Raw genomic sequence first — 15,886 nt, 5'->3', positions numbered from 1 at the left:
TTGCTTTGGCTATTCAGGATCTTTTCTGGTCCATACAAATGTTAGGACTGTCCAATTCCATGAAAAATACCATTGGGGTTTTGATAGGGATTGCACTGAATCTGTAGATTACTTGGGGAAATATGTACATTTTAAGAATATTCTTCTAGACCATGAGCATGGAGTATCTTTCCATTTATTTGTCTTCTTCAGTTTCTTTCATCAATGTTTTATAGTTTTCAGTGTGCAGGTTTCTCATCTCCTGGGTTAAATTTATTCCTAGGTATTTTATTCTTTTTGATACAGTTGTAAATGGGACTGTTTTCTTAATTTCTCTTTTGGATAGTTTGTTGTTACCATACAGAAATGCATGATTTTTTTATTTTCTGTGCTGTGACTCTACTGCATTCATTTATTAGTTTTAGTAGTCTTATGGCAGAGTCTTTGCGGTTTTCTATATATAAAAGCATGTCATCTGCAAATAATGAGTTTTACTTCTTTCCAATTTGGACGGCTCTTATTTCTAGCTTAACTGCTGTGACTAGGGATTTCCAATACTATGTTTAATAAAAGTGTTGAGTGTAGGCAGGCATCCTTGTCTTTTTCCTAATCTTAGAGGAAAAGCTTTCAGTTTTCACCTTTCAGTATGATCTTAGCTCTGGGCTTGTCATCCATAGCCTTTATTATGTTGATGAATGTTTTCTCTATACCCACATATTCAGAGTTCTTATCATAAATAGATGTTGAATTTTGACAAATGCATTTTGTACATCTATTGAGATGACCATATGATTCTTATCCTTCATTTTGTTAACAGGGGATATTACATTGATTTGCAAATGTTAAACCATCCTTGCATCCCTGGAATAAATCCCACTCAATTATAGTGTATTATCCTTTTAATGTATCGTTAAGGGTCTGCTAATATTTTGTTGACAATTTTTGCATCTGTGTTCATCAGGAATACTGGCCTACAATTTTTTTGTTTGTGATGCCCCTGTGTGGTTCTGGTATAAGATAATGCTGGCCTTGTAAAGTGAGTTTGGAAGCATTCCCTCCTCTTCCATTTTTTGGAAGAGTTTAAGAAGGGCAGGTATTATTAACTCTTCAAATGTCTGATAGAGTTCATCTGTGAAGCCTTTTGGTCCTGGACTTTTGTTGGGAGGTTTTTGATGACTGCTTTGATCTCCTTATCTAATCAATCTATTCAAATTTTCTATTTATTATTCAGTCTTGGAAATTGTGTATTTCTAGAAATTTATCCATTTCTTCTAGGCTGTCCTATTTGTTGATGTGTAAGTATTTATAGTAGTCTCTTATGATCCTTTGTATTTCTGTGGTATCAGCTGTAACTTCTCTTTCATTTCTGATTTATTTGAGCTCTCTCTTCTTCTTGGTGAGTCTAGCTAAAGCTGTCAATTTTATCTTTTAGTTTCATCGATCTTTTCTATTGTTTTTTTAGTCTCTTTTTATTTCTGCTCGGATCTTTACTTCTTTCTAACTTTGGCTTTGTTTGTTCTTTTTCTTTCTTTTAGGTGTAAAGTCAAATTATTTGAGATCTTTGTTTCTTAAGGTAGGCCTATAATGCTATGAATTTCCCTCCTAGAACTGTTTTTGCTGCCTCCCATAGACTTTGGCAAATTGTATTTCCATTTTCATTTGTCCCAAAGTATTTTCAAAAAATTTTTAAAAAAAATTTATTTAAGTAGGTTCCACACCCAGTGTGGAGCCCAGCGTCGGGCTTGAACTCACAACCCTGAGATCAAGACCTGAGCTGAGATCAAGAATTGGGTGCTTAACCGACTGAGCCATCCAGGCGTGCCAGAAGTGGTTTTTTGTTTTTTTTTTAATTTCTCCATTGATTTCTTCATTGACACACTGTTGTTAAGTAGCATGTTGTTTAATCTCCAAATATTTGTGATTTTTCTAGTTTTCTTCTTGTAATTGATTTCTAGTTTCATACCACTGTGGTCAAAAAAGATGCTTGGTATGATTTCAATTTTTTTTTTAAGATTTTATTTATTTGACAGTGAGAGAGAGAGCACAAGTAGGCAGAGAGGCAGGCAGAGGGAGAGGGAGAAGCAAACTCTCCGCTGAGCAGAGAGCCGGACATGGGGCTTGATCCCAGGACCCCCCCAAGATCATGACCTGAGTCGAAGGCAGCCGCTTAACCGACTGAGCCACCCAGGCACCCCTGATCAGTACTTTACATTCTCCATCAGGCATATTACTTATCTCCATTTCAGTTAGGCCTCTTGCTGTGATTTTGTCCTATTCTTTCATGTGGGATGTGTTCCTGTCTCATTTATATCTTCCAATGTTATCATGTTATTAATGCCCTTTATTTTCAGCTTAAAGAAGTCCGTTAAACATTTCTGTAAGATTGGTTTACTGGTGACCAACTCCTTCAGCTTTTGTTTGTCTGGGAAAACTCTTTACCTCTCCTTCAATTCTGAATGAGCCACCCAGGCGCCCCTGATTTCAATTTTCTTAAGTTTGTTGAGACTTGTTTTGTGGGGTAACATATGATCTATCTTGGAGAATGTTCCATGTGCATTTGAGAAGAATATGTACTCTGCTGCTTTTGGATGGAATGTTCTGTATGTATCTATTAAGTCCATCTAGTCTACTGTGTTAAGGCTGATGTTTCCTTATTGATTTCCTATTTGGGTGATGTAAGTGGGGCATTAAAGTCCCTTACTATTATCATATTGCTGTCAATTTCTCCCTTTAGGTCTGTTATGTAAAGCAAACACTATTTATGTGCTCCTATGTTGGGTGCATAAATACATGCAAATGTTATAATCCTATCGTTGGATTGATCCCCTTATCATTATATAATGCCTATGCCTATCTTTGTCTTTTACTACAGTCTTTTTTAAAAGTCTAGTTTGTCTGATATAGGTACAGCTACCCCAGCTTTCTTTTGGGTTCTATCTGCATGAAACATCTTTTCACATCTCTTCACTTTCTGTCTGTGTTTGTCTTTACATCTGAGGTGAGTCTCTTGTAGGCAACGTATAGATCGGTCTTTTTTTGGTGGTGTTTTGGTGGTTGTTTATTCAACCACTCTGTCTCTTGATTGGAGAATTTAGTCCTTTTACATTTAAAGTAATTATTGATTTCTGGCTGTCTGTTGTTCTTTGTTCCTTTCTTCTCTTGCTCTCTTCCCTGTGGTTAACACTTTCTTCAGAGTTATGCTTAGATTTCTTTCTATGTTTTGCATATCTACAATAGGTTTTTGCTTTGTCATTACTATGAGGCTCACATTTAACATCCTATATATAAAAAGTCTTTTGACTTGATATCAACTTAAGTTCAAATGTATTCTTAAAACTCTATACTTTTACACCCCCATGTTTTGTTTTTGATGTCACTTTTTATTTTGTGTATCCCTTAACTGATTATTGTAGTTACAGGTTTTCTTAAAATTACTTTTATCTTTTAACCTTCATATTAGCTTTACAAATAATTTATCCACTATTTTTACTATATAGTTACCTTTACCAATGAGATTTATATTTTCCAGTGTTATCTTGTTATTAATTAATGCCCTTTATTTTCAGCTTAAACAAGTCCCTTAAACATTTCTGGAAGACTGGTTTACTGGTGACCAACTCCTTCAGCTTTTGTCTGGGGAAAACTCTTTACCTCCCCTTCAATTCTGAATGATAACCTTGCCATGTAAAATATTCTTAGTTTGAAGTTATCTTTCGGCATTTGGGATACATTGTGCCACATTTCCTTCTGGCCTGCGAAGTTTTTTTTTCTTTTTCTTTTTTTAAGATTTTATTTATTTGACAGAGAGAGCAAGTAGGGGGAGCGGCAGGCAGAGGGAGAAGCAGACTCCCCACTGAGCAGGGAGCCCAATGTGGGGCTCGATCCCAGGACCCTGGGATCATGACCTGAGCCAAAGGCAGACGCTTAACCGACTGACTTACCCAGGCACCACAAGGCCTGCGAAGTTTCTGCTGAAAAATATGCCATATCTTGTTACCATTGTTTTTTTCTCTAGCTGCTTTTAAGATGCTCTCTTTAACTTTTGACATTTTAATTATAATGTCTTGGTGTGGATCTTTGGGGGTTCATCTTATTTGGAACTCTATGGGCTTCCTGGATCTGGATGTCTGTTTCCTTTCCAAGTTAGGAAAGTTTTCAGCCATTATGTCTTCAAGTAAGTTTTCTGCCCCTTTCTTTCTCTCTTCTCCTTCTGGGACCCCTATAATGCAAATGTTATTCTGCTTGATGTTGTCGCATCGGTCCCTTAAGCTATCTTCATTTTTTAAAATTCTTTTTTCTTTTTGCTGCTGTTTGGGTGAGTTACACTGCCCTGACTTCTAGATTACTGGTCCTTTCTTTTGCTTCGTCTAGTCTGCTGCTGAACGCCTCTGGTGTATTACTCAGTTCAGTTACCATATTCTTCAGCTCTGTGAGTTTGTTGGGTACTTTATTTTCCTATCTCTGCTGAAGTTCTCACTGTGTTCATTCTTCTCCTAAGTTCAGTGAGCATCTTCATGACCATTACTTTATCAGGGCAGAGACCCCTAGCTCCTAAAGGAGTAGCTCCATTTGTGAGATCCATCCCAACTGTGCATTACTACAATGGGTGGGGTTTTTGGCAAAACTGCATCTCTGCCTCTCCTATCTGTCTCAGTGTGGCCCTTTTACTGTTTGTTGTGAAGGAATTCGGCTAGTTTTCGGGTCTTATTCAGAAGAAACTGTTCCATAGGTAGCTGTAGACTCAGTGTGTCCATGGGAGGAGGGGAGTTCCTATACCATCATCTTCAACACCCCTTCCACAACATGTATTGTAGAAATTAGTAGTGATTTAAAAAAAAAAAAAAAGTTCATGTTTTAGATAAGAAAAAAGGGACCAGCATTTATATTTTAAATTTAAACTCATATAAAGCTGGATTGAGAGAATTGAACAAAATTTTGAACATTTAGAGAAGCCCTAATAATTTTTTAAAAAGTCTCTCCTAGACACCAAATCTGCCTATTACTGACGAGTAAACTCAAATGCCTTATTCTACAGGCTTAGCCAGAAAAGGAATAAAGAAAAAAAAACATTTACTCAACACCTATACATATGCTAGGCACTTCCACATTTTACTATTTTAATGATCCAAATTTTGTTAAGTGGTAATTACATACATTTTACAAGAGTAAATTAAGTCATGTATAGTTAAACAATTATCCCATTGTCTCACAGCTAATTTTTACAAAAATGCATGTTTTTCTATTATACTTTGCTACCTTCAGAAATATTACAAAAATATTTCACTTATGTGAACCATATTATGTATGTGGAGAAAGCCACTGATAAGAGAAAAAAACTGAAACATGGTAATAAGTATAAAAATGCTAAAAGTGATCATTCAAATACTAAAAGGAACAGGAAAGTAAAGCTATCAACTGATATAGGGTGTCAGTAAAGGCAATTTCAAATAGGTTAGACTTGCTGGAGAAATTTACCATGGTGTATAAAAACCATAGTTGAGGGTTTTAGAGAATTTGGCAAATCAGAATAGAGACACTGGGAGTTACAAAAGATTTTTAGAGAGGTAGGAGACAGAGGAAGAATACAGACCTCAAGTTTTAAGCAGGACTTCCAGACTTAAACTAGCATTTAAGGCATACAACACAAGACTTTTTTTTTTGTTTGAGAGAGAGAGAGAGAGAACATGAGCACACACCCACACATGGGGTAGGGGAGGAAGGGGAAGAGGAAGAGAGAGAGAATCTCAAGCAGGCTCCATGCCCAGTGCGAAGCTCGACATAAGGCTCAATCTCACGACCCGAAGATCATGACCCAAATCGAAATCAAGAGGGTCGCCTGGGTGGCTCAGTTGTTAAATGTCTGTCTTCGGCTCAGGTCATGATCCCAGGGTCCTGGGATCGAGCCTCACATCAGGCTTCCTGCTCCGTTCCCTCTCCCACTCCCCCTGCTTGTGTTCCCTCTCTCGCTGTCTGTCAAATAAATAAATCTTAAAAAAAAAAAAATCGAAATCAAAGAGTCGGATGTCCCACCGACTGAGCCACCCAGATGCCCCAAGATTAATATTCTTTAACTACACTGTAATCAGGTAATCCCTATTCAAAAACCAAAGGTTCCCTGGCTGACCAAATTAAATCTAAAATCCTTAATCTGGCATTCAAAGCCCTTCACAGTCAAACCCCAGGCTGCCCCAGTCTATCTTTCCAGCTTTACCTCTTTCTATATGTTCTCTTTGTTAAAGTCAAAGCAGATTACATGCTATTCCCGGAATATGCTGAGCTTCCTCGCCTACCTCTGAGCCCAGTATATGGCCCCCTCCTCTGCTATTCTGAAATTTTACCAGTTCCTCATGATGCAGTCAGTTCAGTAGCTTCACAGCCAGATAATTGTTTCATCTTTCAATCCACATACCATTTTACCTGTACCACCTTATGGTACTTATGTTCTTCTAGTTTTATAAAGATGTGTATACCTGCTTCCCCCCCCCCCCCAAAGAGACTGGAGGTTCCTAGAAACAAGAATATCTTTTCCTACAACTCTGTATTCCTCAAAGCACCTACAATAACGCTTGCATATATGTCCCATCAATCTGTACTGAGCTTAGTGTGACCAGCAGTTAAAAGTGGCAGCAGCTTTTCAACCTAGAGTTTGACAAAAATCAAAGACTTCATTTTGACATCTGTACTAGTGTTCACAGAAAACAGGAACCACACCCTACACATCAACTGCTTCACTAGACCTACAGATTTTAAATTTACAAGCAAATATCTGGGTCCATTTAACTAGTATCTAATTATGAATTCTAAGTATTGAGCATGGCAGATCCTGTTTAAAAAAAAAAATCTCAATCTCATGATAATATACAAAAACGATTTCTTCTCTTGCCAAGAAGCACAGCTGTTTAGTTAGCAAATAAAAAATGATGATGTGTGCATATTTTCACCACCACCAAAATTCAGATAAAAAAGTGCATCATTTCAAAAGTTTTTATACAGGGGCAGCTGTATAGTGCTGAGTGCTGTAAAGAAACCATTGTATGACATTGAAAAGTAAAGCTGGTAAAGCTCCAATAAATGCTACTGTGGAGTTGGTTATTCCATCACATCCCTAACAAATTTTCTTTAGTGTTTTTCAAAGCAGTTGCAATCTGCTCACCACATTTCAAGGCTTTATGCGGTGTCAGTGGGAAAAAAGAATGAACGAGACACTGGGATTCAAGACATGTACCACAAAGGTTTTTTTTTTTTTTTTAATTTATTTGACAGAGACACAGCGAGAGAGGGAACACAAGCAGGGGGGAACACAAGCAGGGGGAGCAGGAGAGGGAGAAGCAGGCTTCCCGCGGAGCAGGGAGCCCGACTTGGGGCTCGATCCCAGGACCCTGGGACCATGACCTGAGCCGAAGGCAGACACTTAATGACTGAGCCACCCAGGCGCCCCTGTACCACAAAGTTTTAATAAAAAAGCACAATGAGCTAAGTACTATGATAAAAACAGTAACAAAGCGGTAAGGAAGCAAAAACGTAAGAGTGAAGGTATGGCTTGAAGAATGTAGCATTTGAACACTTGAAACAGGTGTGAACAATAAGTGGAACCTCAAAAGGCAAAACAGTGGTAAAGGCACAAAGCTCTGCAAGAAAATGTGTAAAAAAAAAAAAAGTCACATGTACAGATGTAGCAGAGGCTAGAGGGAGTCATTTAGTAGAGAAACAGGGGAGAAAAAAAAAGTATGACCAGATCTTGTTGGTTCCTGAGAGTTCATTCTGAAGCTTTTGGAAGGAGTGCTCTGATGAATTGGTAAGAGTGAAGTTTGCAACAGGAAAAGAAAGAATAGCGATCAAGTTCAGGATTGCTATGACTAACCAGAAGTGGAAGAATAAAGTTCAAATAAATCCACAGGTTTCTGGTCTAAGCAATAGGGAAGCTGGTAAAACCAATATTAATTTTCCATAAATTTGAAGTAGTAGCAAACATTTATGGACCACTTACTCTGTACAAGTAGTAATAAAAGGCAGAAATACTCAAAACTAAAAATCTTTGTGAAGGAGAAAGACAGCTATAAATCCAAGTTTATATACATAAAACTGTGTAATTCATGTGTTATACATTAGGGTGTGTGTCTATAGGAAAGAGAATGATGGGAATAAATGATAAAGAAGAAAACGACAGGAAAAGAGTTTGGTACCCATATAGTATGCTATGAACTAAAGAATATGATTAAATCTGTGCACTCAGTCAGAGGAGAAACAAACCAAAAACATTAAAAAAAAATAATAAGAGTGATGAAGCCCAGGGCCAAAGTGTTTAGTTGGCAGGTAACTGTGGCCGGGGAACATCTAGAAACAACTCTAAAACGACTAGAAATTCAAGCTGGAAATTCAAGCAAAAGTAGTAGGTCAAACTATTTGGGGGAGAGGGGGAGGCAAAGAGGCGTGATGGTGTACAAACACATTGCTCAGAGAATAGCTGAGGTTGGAGGAGGTAGGGCCAGGACAAAGTACGGTGGTAGAATAGAAATCTGTTAAGATAGAGAAGAGCCAAACTGCAAAGGAAAGTAAGCATCAGACTAAAGAGTTTAGACTTTATTATTATATAGGCAACAGGAAGACTAAGGCTTTCACATAGGAAAATATTAATCAGTACACAAAAGCAGTACACAGGATGGACTGGAGAGACTACTGAAGTTAGATCGAAGGCAAACAAAACAAAACAAAAACCCAGAGGGTAACAAAAGCCTGAGTCACAATAATTGACAGCAGAAATAAAAAGGGTAAGAGAGAGAGACTGAGGTATAGAGGATAGGATTTAGAAACCAACTGATTATATGAGTGAAAAGTGAGTGCGAGATACTTCAAAGGTCTAAACATAAGCCATTGGCAGATGCTAGGTTTGCTTCAGGAGGGAGAAGACATCAGTTTAGGACATACTCATCTTGAAGTACCCTCAGGGTATGCACATGACAAACATCTGTCAGACAAACACAAATGCTAGGATGAGCAGGGAGCTCCAGGACTGAAAAAGATTGAGTAATCATTCACATGTAGAGGTGCTGGCTGATGCTATCGAAGACAGAGAGGTCAAAGGACTGAACTTTGGGGAACACCTCGTTTAGAAAGAGACAAGCAAGAGAGGCGAGAAGGGGAGAAAACAGCACAAAGCACCTTTTCAACATGCTTTCACATGTCTCACAGTCTCAGAGACTAAAAAACCTTACTGTGCTAACAAGTCACAATAGCAGTGAAACACGTGGAAAAACTGAGGACTAATGGTCATGTATAATAATGCTTCAGAAAGCACTGCCCTGTGACCCTGGAATTTTTAACCACAGAAATTTATCCTGAGAAAGAAACTCTTGTGGGGGGTCAGGGGAAGGGGCACATATGCTGTGCGTAAAGTTTTCCCTCTGGCATTAACTCTAATAGTGAAAAACAGAAGCTAAATTTCTAGCCATAGAGGGGAATGGTTATATATACCATGAAAAAGCCAAATGTCTTAAAAGACATTTTACCACATAAAATTTTGAAACTTCAACACTGAAGGGAAAAAGCATTAAAGAAAAATATTTGTAACATATGACAAAGGGTCAACATTTTTAATATATAAAAGGGCCCATGTAATTAAAAAAGAAAAAAGGAAAATATCCCCAAAGAAAAATGGGTAAGATACAAACAGCAATTTTCAAAATAACAAATAAAAATGACCAGTAAATGAAATAATGTTGGTTCTCAGTGCCAAAGAAATAAAAATGAAAATGATGTATTATTCACCTCGCTAAGATGTGGGGAAAATGGGCACTCATATGCTTGACAGAATACACTGGAACAACTTTTCTTAATGCCATTTTTGGCAATAGAAGCACTTTAGAAAGTTTACACAAAAATTCTATTTCCAAGAATATATGCAAAAAAACTTAGACCATTGTACAAAGTTATTCACATATAGAAGTTCACTGTAGCTTTGTCCTGATATGTTGAAAAGCCAGAAATAATAGGAGACTAGCTAATTACAGCATATCCATGTAATAGATTTTTCAACAGAGAGAACAGAGATTAATATTTAATGTGGAAAACTGTTAAGGCAGTTTATTAAATAAAGGTTTTTAAACAGCACATATAAACCTTTTTTTTTTTTTTTAAGTCTGGAAAGATATATACCAAAAATTTAGTACCGGTTGTCTCTAAGTACTAGGGTAAAATATTTTTACATTGCCTAATGATTTTATAATGAAGACATTCTTTTTTTAAGATTTTATTTATTTCAGAAAGAAGGAGAATGAGAGAGAAAGAGAGCACAAGGGGGTGGGGAGAGGATCAGAGGGAGAAGCAGACTCCCTGCTGAGCAGGGAGCCCGATGTGGACTCGATCCCAGGACTCTAGGATCATGACCTGAACCAAAGGCAAATGCTTAACCTTAATGGATGGACTCAGCCACCCAGGTGCCCACACATATTCTCTCATAGACAAAGAACACTTATTGCTTCTTAAGTAACAAGATTTGTAAAGAAGAACATGTAGGAAAATATAAGTGTAAAAAACAAATGCAAAATTACAATTGATAAAAATATGAAAAAACTAAGTTTTTAAAAAAAATTTTCCCCGGCATAAAGAATTAAGTATAGTTCCACTTACAAAAATGGAAAGAAAAAAAAAAAGATGAAAAAGTTAACGCAAAGAAGAAAACAGAAAATTCACATCACAAAATCTTAATCATTTTAGAAGGAAGCAAGTTCATCTCTAAGAATCAAGCGTTTCAAGATTGGGGTTAACAATCTGAGACTGAAAACACAACAGAGAAAATGAGTCAACTCTGGGATGAGAAAAGGATTAGAAAGCAACTAGTACACAGGCAGCTGGAAAACAAATATTCAACAGTCACCAAAGCTGTGACTTTCTTCAGAAGTGCTGGGCAGAAAAAGGAAACAGTGGTATTTACAAGCTGAGAATTGACCGGTTATATACAGCAAAGGTCAAGGAAAGGAATATGAGGTGCTAGTGAGTTCACAGAATATGAACTACAAGGTTCAGCACCCAAAAGAAGGTAGAAAATTAACAGCCTGGGAGGTGACAATGAGGACAAAAAGCTGGTTCATCAGGTATGATGGAAAACAGAAACACGGGCTTTTGAATCACCACCTCTGGTGAGTTTAAGACTTGAGGTAGTTCAAAATGATGACAAGGTTAAATAACTTGGTCATCCGTGTAGGTTGCTGATGTAGAGTGGTAGTAAAGGTCACTAGAGTAAGTCAACTGTAGTTATTTACAAATGTAGCCCACCTTTCTAGTCTGTAATGAATGTAACTGTTACTTTAACCTCTACATACTTCACTTTCCTCTGACTCAGACATATCCTTTGCAGTCTGACAGGAATTTGGGGGGCACTTAATCTCTCTCTGTACTTTATTCAACCACAAAATGAGAATAAGGAGATATCAATGATTCTCAACCTTAACTACACATTAAAATCATAGGTGCTTAAAAAAAAACAACCCCACACACAGACAAAACTACCTATGCCTTGACCCCAAACCCAGTAATTCTGACTTGGTTCTAGGGTGGAATTCAGGCATCAGTATTTTTAAGAAGTTCCTCAGGGAATTCTAATGTGCGGCCAAGGTTAAGAACTAAACTACATATTTCTAACAGCTACTTTTTTTTTTTTTTTTAAGATTTATTTATTTGAAAGAGAGAGCACAAATGAGCAGGAGGAGCAGAAAGAGAGAGAATCTCAAGCAGACTCCATGCTGAGCTTGGAGCCCCACTCGGGCTCGATCCCACCACCTGGAGATCAGACCCGAGCCAAAACCAAAGTCAAATGCTCAACCAACTGTGCCACCCAGGTGCCTCTAAAAGTTGTTTTTTTTTTTTTTTTTTTTTACTTTGAGAGAGAGAATGAGAGCGGGAGAGCACAAGGAGGGGAAAGGGTCAGAGGGAGAAGCAGGCTCCCTGCTCGATGTGGGGACTTGATTCTGGACTTGAGCCGAAGGCAGTCACCCAGATGCCCAAGTTGCTTCCTTTTAAAATTCTATGATTCAATGTAATGACAACCACTTTGTTCATTTGCTAACATAACTTACTGAGTATCATGCACCAGGCAATTCCATAAACATATTTAGTAAATCCTCACAACACTTTGAGGCAAGTATTTGTGTCCATTTCACAAATGAGTCCTGTGAAGCTTAGAGAAATGAAGCAACCTGTTCTAGAGTCACAAGCCAGTAGGAGCAGAGCTATGGATACAGGTTTGTCTGTTCCAGTCCACCCTACTGCAACTGCTTTCTCTAGCACTCACAGCAGCTACTTGAATGCCTTCTCTTCCTTCCTAGGACCTCACAAATTGGGCACACCAGTTTGTGATTTATGGATTGGAGGGAAAGTTATTTGGGGGGGGTCAGAGAATTAACCCCAAATTCTATAGTAATTTCATTACAGAATTAGTAAACACCTTCACCTAGAGAGGTCTGCAACCTGACACAGCACTCTGAAAGTATATCTATGAAGTATACTTTATTCAGTTAAGCCAACAAGAAACTATTAAGCATGCAGCTGGCATACAAAGCTGGTTCTCAAAGATAAGCCTAGCAACAGAAAAGCAATTTTTATATGCTTTCCATTAAGTAAGGCATTCTAAACAAAGTCCTAAGATAATTCTAACAAAATAATTGACAGAGAAATGAGTTGCTCTATCAAAGAGCTTAAATGTGTCAACATGACCTTCAAATTTATCATAAGGAATTACCTCTATTTCCATCTAGTACAAATAAATTCAATCACACTTTAAAATTATTATTCTTTTGGTGACACACTGCTTCTTTGTTGATTATATCATTATCTACTTGGAAATTTCATAAAAATTCAAGTTCTGTATCCCCACGCCAAAATTTGAGTTAACAAGACAAATTCTCAAAAAAAAAAAAAAGAAAAAACATTAGAGAAGATTTAACTTCTATGCCCACGGAAAGGGCAATTTATTTTATTTTAAAGATCTTATTTGAGAGAGAGAGAGAGAGCATGTGCGAGAGCTCCTGAGCGAGCAGGGCAGGGAGGGGCAGAAGGGGAGGGAATCTCAAGCACACTGCTCTGAGTGCGGAGCCCCAAATGGGACTCCATCTCACAACCCTGAGATCACGACCTGAACTGAAACCAAGAGTTGGATGCTTAACCAACTGTGCCACCCAGGCGCCCCTGGAAAGGGCAATTTAATAAGAAATTCATGAAGTATATTTACAAGGAACAGATGTGTCCTCATCCACTCAAACCTTTCCTGAGCATCTGCTATGTTCTCTGCACACTGGGGATGAAGCGGCAAATCAGACTCCATGCAATGCCTGTAGTTAAGGAGGTACCATGACTGATCAGTGTAGTATTTACTAGACTGCAATGAGATAAGTGAGTTATTCTTGGGGAGAGAAAGGGGGTGGGGTAAGGAGAACAGCACAGAGAAGGTGTTAAAGTATAGGCTCAAGTGAAAATTCCACTACAAGAACCCTTGTAAATCAGCTCTCTAGGAAACAACTATATGGAGGAGCTAAAATCAGAAAGAGCAGCAAAGACAGAGGAAACAAGGTGGACAGAGATTGCCACATGCTACAAAGTTAATGCTAATAGGAAAAACAGGAAGGCTTCAGAGTCATAAAGACCTCAGTTAAATGCGTTTGGCTGCAAGATTTATGAAGTTAGTTAAGTCACCTCATTCCTAGGTTAACTCTTCATCCAGAAAAACAAATGGGTATAACAGTGTTTACTCGACAATGAAGCAAAACAAAAAGGATTTAAGAAGGAAATTAGCAGCCAAATCTGAGCAGAAGCTCTATTATTACCTCTAGGATTAGAAGAGAAATTCTCCAAGACATGTTTTAGGGTTTATCCTATTTGTGGTTCAGAGCCCCTTCAGTTCATTTAACAGAATTTTAAAGCTAAGATGCCTTTATTAAAACACATCAATTTACATTCATTGACTGGGGTAATTGAGGCTGAATCCTTTTTGATGCCTTGGGTTAGTATACCAGTTTTATTTTTTGAGGCGATAGCATGTGCTTTCCAATTAAGTAGAGAAACTTAATACCATTCACCTCCAGTGCTGTCAGGACCCGAAGAGATTAAAAATAGAAGCCTTCGTTAATACTGAATTAACCCGAGGACCCCGTGAGCTACTATAGTACAGGAAAAAAGATAAAATGCTCAAAACATGGCAGGGTCGCACCAAACGGAGGAAAAAAAACTTCGTAATGTCCAGATTACTTCACCTTAAGACACATACCTTTCAGTCTGTCAGAGTTCCTAAGTCTGTCTGTACTGTCTCTTCTGTAACGTACTAAAACACAACAAAGAAGGTATTTACCAACTTACATACTTTGTGAGTCTGAATTACAAAAGGGCTTAGTTATCTGTAACCTTAATACTACCATTTCCACCGCACACTCACGAGTTACTGCTATAATGCAAGAACACACAAGGGAATTCAAGCAACATGAGCAGCAAGCTCTCAGCCCTCGGAAAAATTTTAAAAAAGGAAAAAAAATTCGGCCGAAGACCATACAACTTTAAAAGACTCTAAATAAACGTGCTAAAGCCAACGCTTCTTCCATCAGAGCGAAATCTGCGGGGCCATTTTTTTTGCCCCAAGTCACATAAAGATATGCTGTTCAACTTACAACGTCCCTAATGCCCAGACCCCGCAAACTTTTGGGACAGAAAGACGTTGGGGCCCTGAGACTCCACTGGCCGCGAACGGGACCCCAGTCCTCACGCCTCGCCAACTTCTCGCCCGACCTCGGGACCCTCCTGGCGCCTCCGCCCGTCCCCGGTCCCCCGGTCCGCGGACCCTGGGGACAGCCCCCGAGCCCACGGGCGCAGGCGGCGGTGTCCTGCGGGCGGGCGCGGGTCGCCCCCGGCGTCCGCGGGCCAGCCCCAGCGCGCGGGGAGCGGCCGGGAGCGCCCCGTTTCTCACAGACCCCAACATGGCGTCGGCCGCCGCCCGCGACGACGACACCTCCCCGCGCCGCAGACGGCCCGGGGACCGCGGAGGGAAGCGCCGGAAAGTTTCGCTTCTCCTCTACCGGCCCGCCAGGGAACGGCGGACAAGCAACCTCGGGCTTCACCTACCCAGCCGGGCGCGGGCGGCGGCGACAGCGGCGAAGATCCGACTCCTGCTCGTCCGGGGCGCCGGGCGCGGACTCTGCCCGCTCCGCCACCCCAGCCTCCCTGGGTGTGTGCAGCCAGCGGCCCCGCGCAGCCGGCGCGATCCGGACGCGGCGGGCGGGCGGGCGGGCGAGCGGGCGGCACCGCCGCTCGCAGGTGACTCCCCCGCCCCTCTAGTCGAACCCCACAACGGCCGCCTGGGCTGGCCTCTCCTCTGCGCGGGCACGGGCGCGCCGCCGCCCACACGCCAGGCGCGAGCGCTCGGGCACGAGCACACCCACAAGGCTCACTCCCCGCCCTTTCTTGCCTGTTCCCTCGCCCCGCCCGTGCGGCCCCGCGCGACGTGCTCGAGGGGGAGGGGCCTCGGCGAAGGCCACACCCACCTAGGCAGCCGGGACGGAGAGTTGGTTCCTCTGCTCGCTGTGCGGACTCGCACGCGGGAATCTTGGGTGCACGTGGGCCGTCTTACCTGGTTTTCTGGCTCGTGGCAATCCTTTGGAAAGGATTGTTCATCTCAGTACGAGGTTTTTAGGAAAAATGGGAGGAAGGTTGGGTTGCCTTTTCCCTGCCACCGAACCGGCATCTCCAGGGAACTCAAGAACTTTCTGCGGGCGGGAAAGAAAGGCTTTTTGGATGTTAGATGCCCAAAGGCGTCCGGGCAGACGTCTGTTTGCTCCTCGCAGTTAGCGCGGCGTTCCTGTCCGTCACACCTTTCATTCGCTTTCCCTGAAACCCCTACCTCTTGAAACCGAAACAGCTGCGGTTGCAACAC

At 40.4% G+C, this 15,886-nt stretch overlaps 1 protein-coding gene across 6 annotated transcripts in view; it reads right to left on the bottom strand.

Annotated features, from left to right (window-relative positions):
* The window catches only part of PLEKHF2 (pleckstrin homology and FYVE domain containing 2), a 29,009-nt gene extending 13,777 nt beyond the window's left edge, over positions 1–15,232 (bottom strand). For 3 of the 6 annotated variants that reach the window (XM_028109738.2, XM_028109731.2, XM_028109751.2), the window contains exons 1-2: positions 15,079–15,232; positions 14,234–14,287 (exon numbers count right to left, since the gene is read on the bottom strand). The gene's annotated coding sequence lies outside the window, so the exon portion shown is untranslated. The remainder of the gene's footprint in view (positions 1–14,233; positions 14,288–15,078) is intronic. The other 3 variants (XM_028109723.2, XM_028109716.2, XM_028109746.2) reach the window with 1 other exon arrangement.
* Between the last annotated feature and the right edge of the window lie 654 nt (positions 15,233–15,886).

The sequence above is a fragment of the Eumetopias jubatus genome, unplaced genomic scaffold, assembly GCF_037043125.1.
Source record: "Eumetopias jubatus isolate StellerSeaLion01/CBP00866 unplaced genomic scaffold, mEumJub1_p1.0 scaffold_4, whole genome shotgun sequence".
Classification (NCBI taxonomy): Eukaryota; Metazoa; Chordata; class Mammalia; order Carnivora; family Otariidae; genus Eumetopias; species Eumetopias jubatus.
Note: the sequence above shows the minus strand (reverse complement) of the source record. Positions and strands in the feature narration are given on the sequence as shown.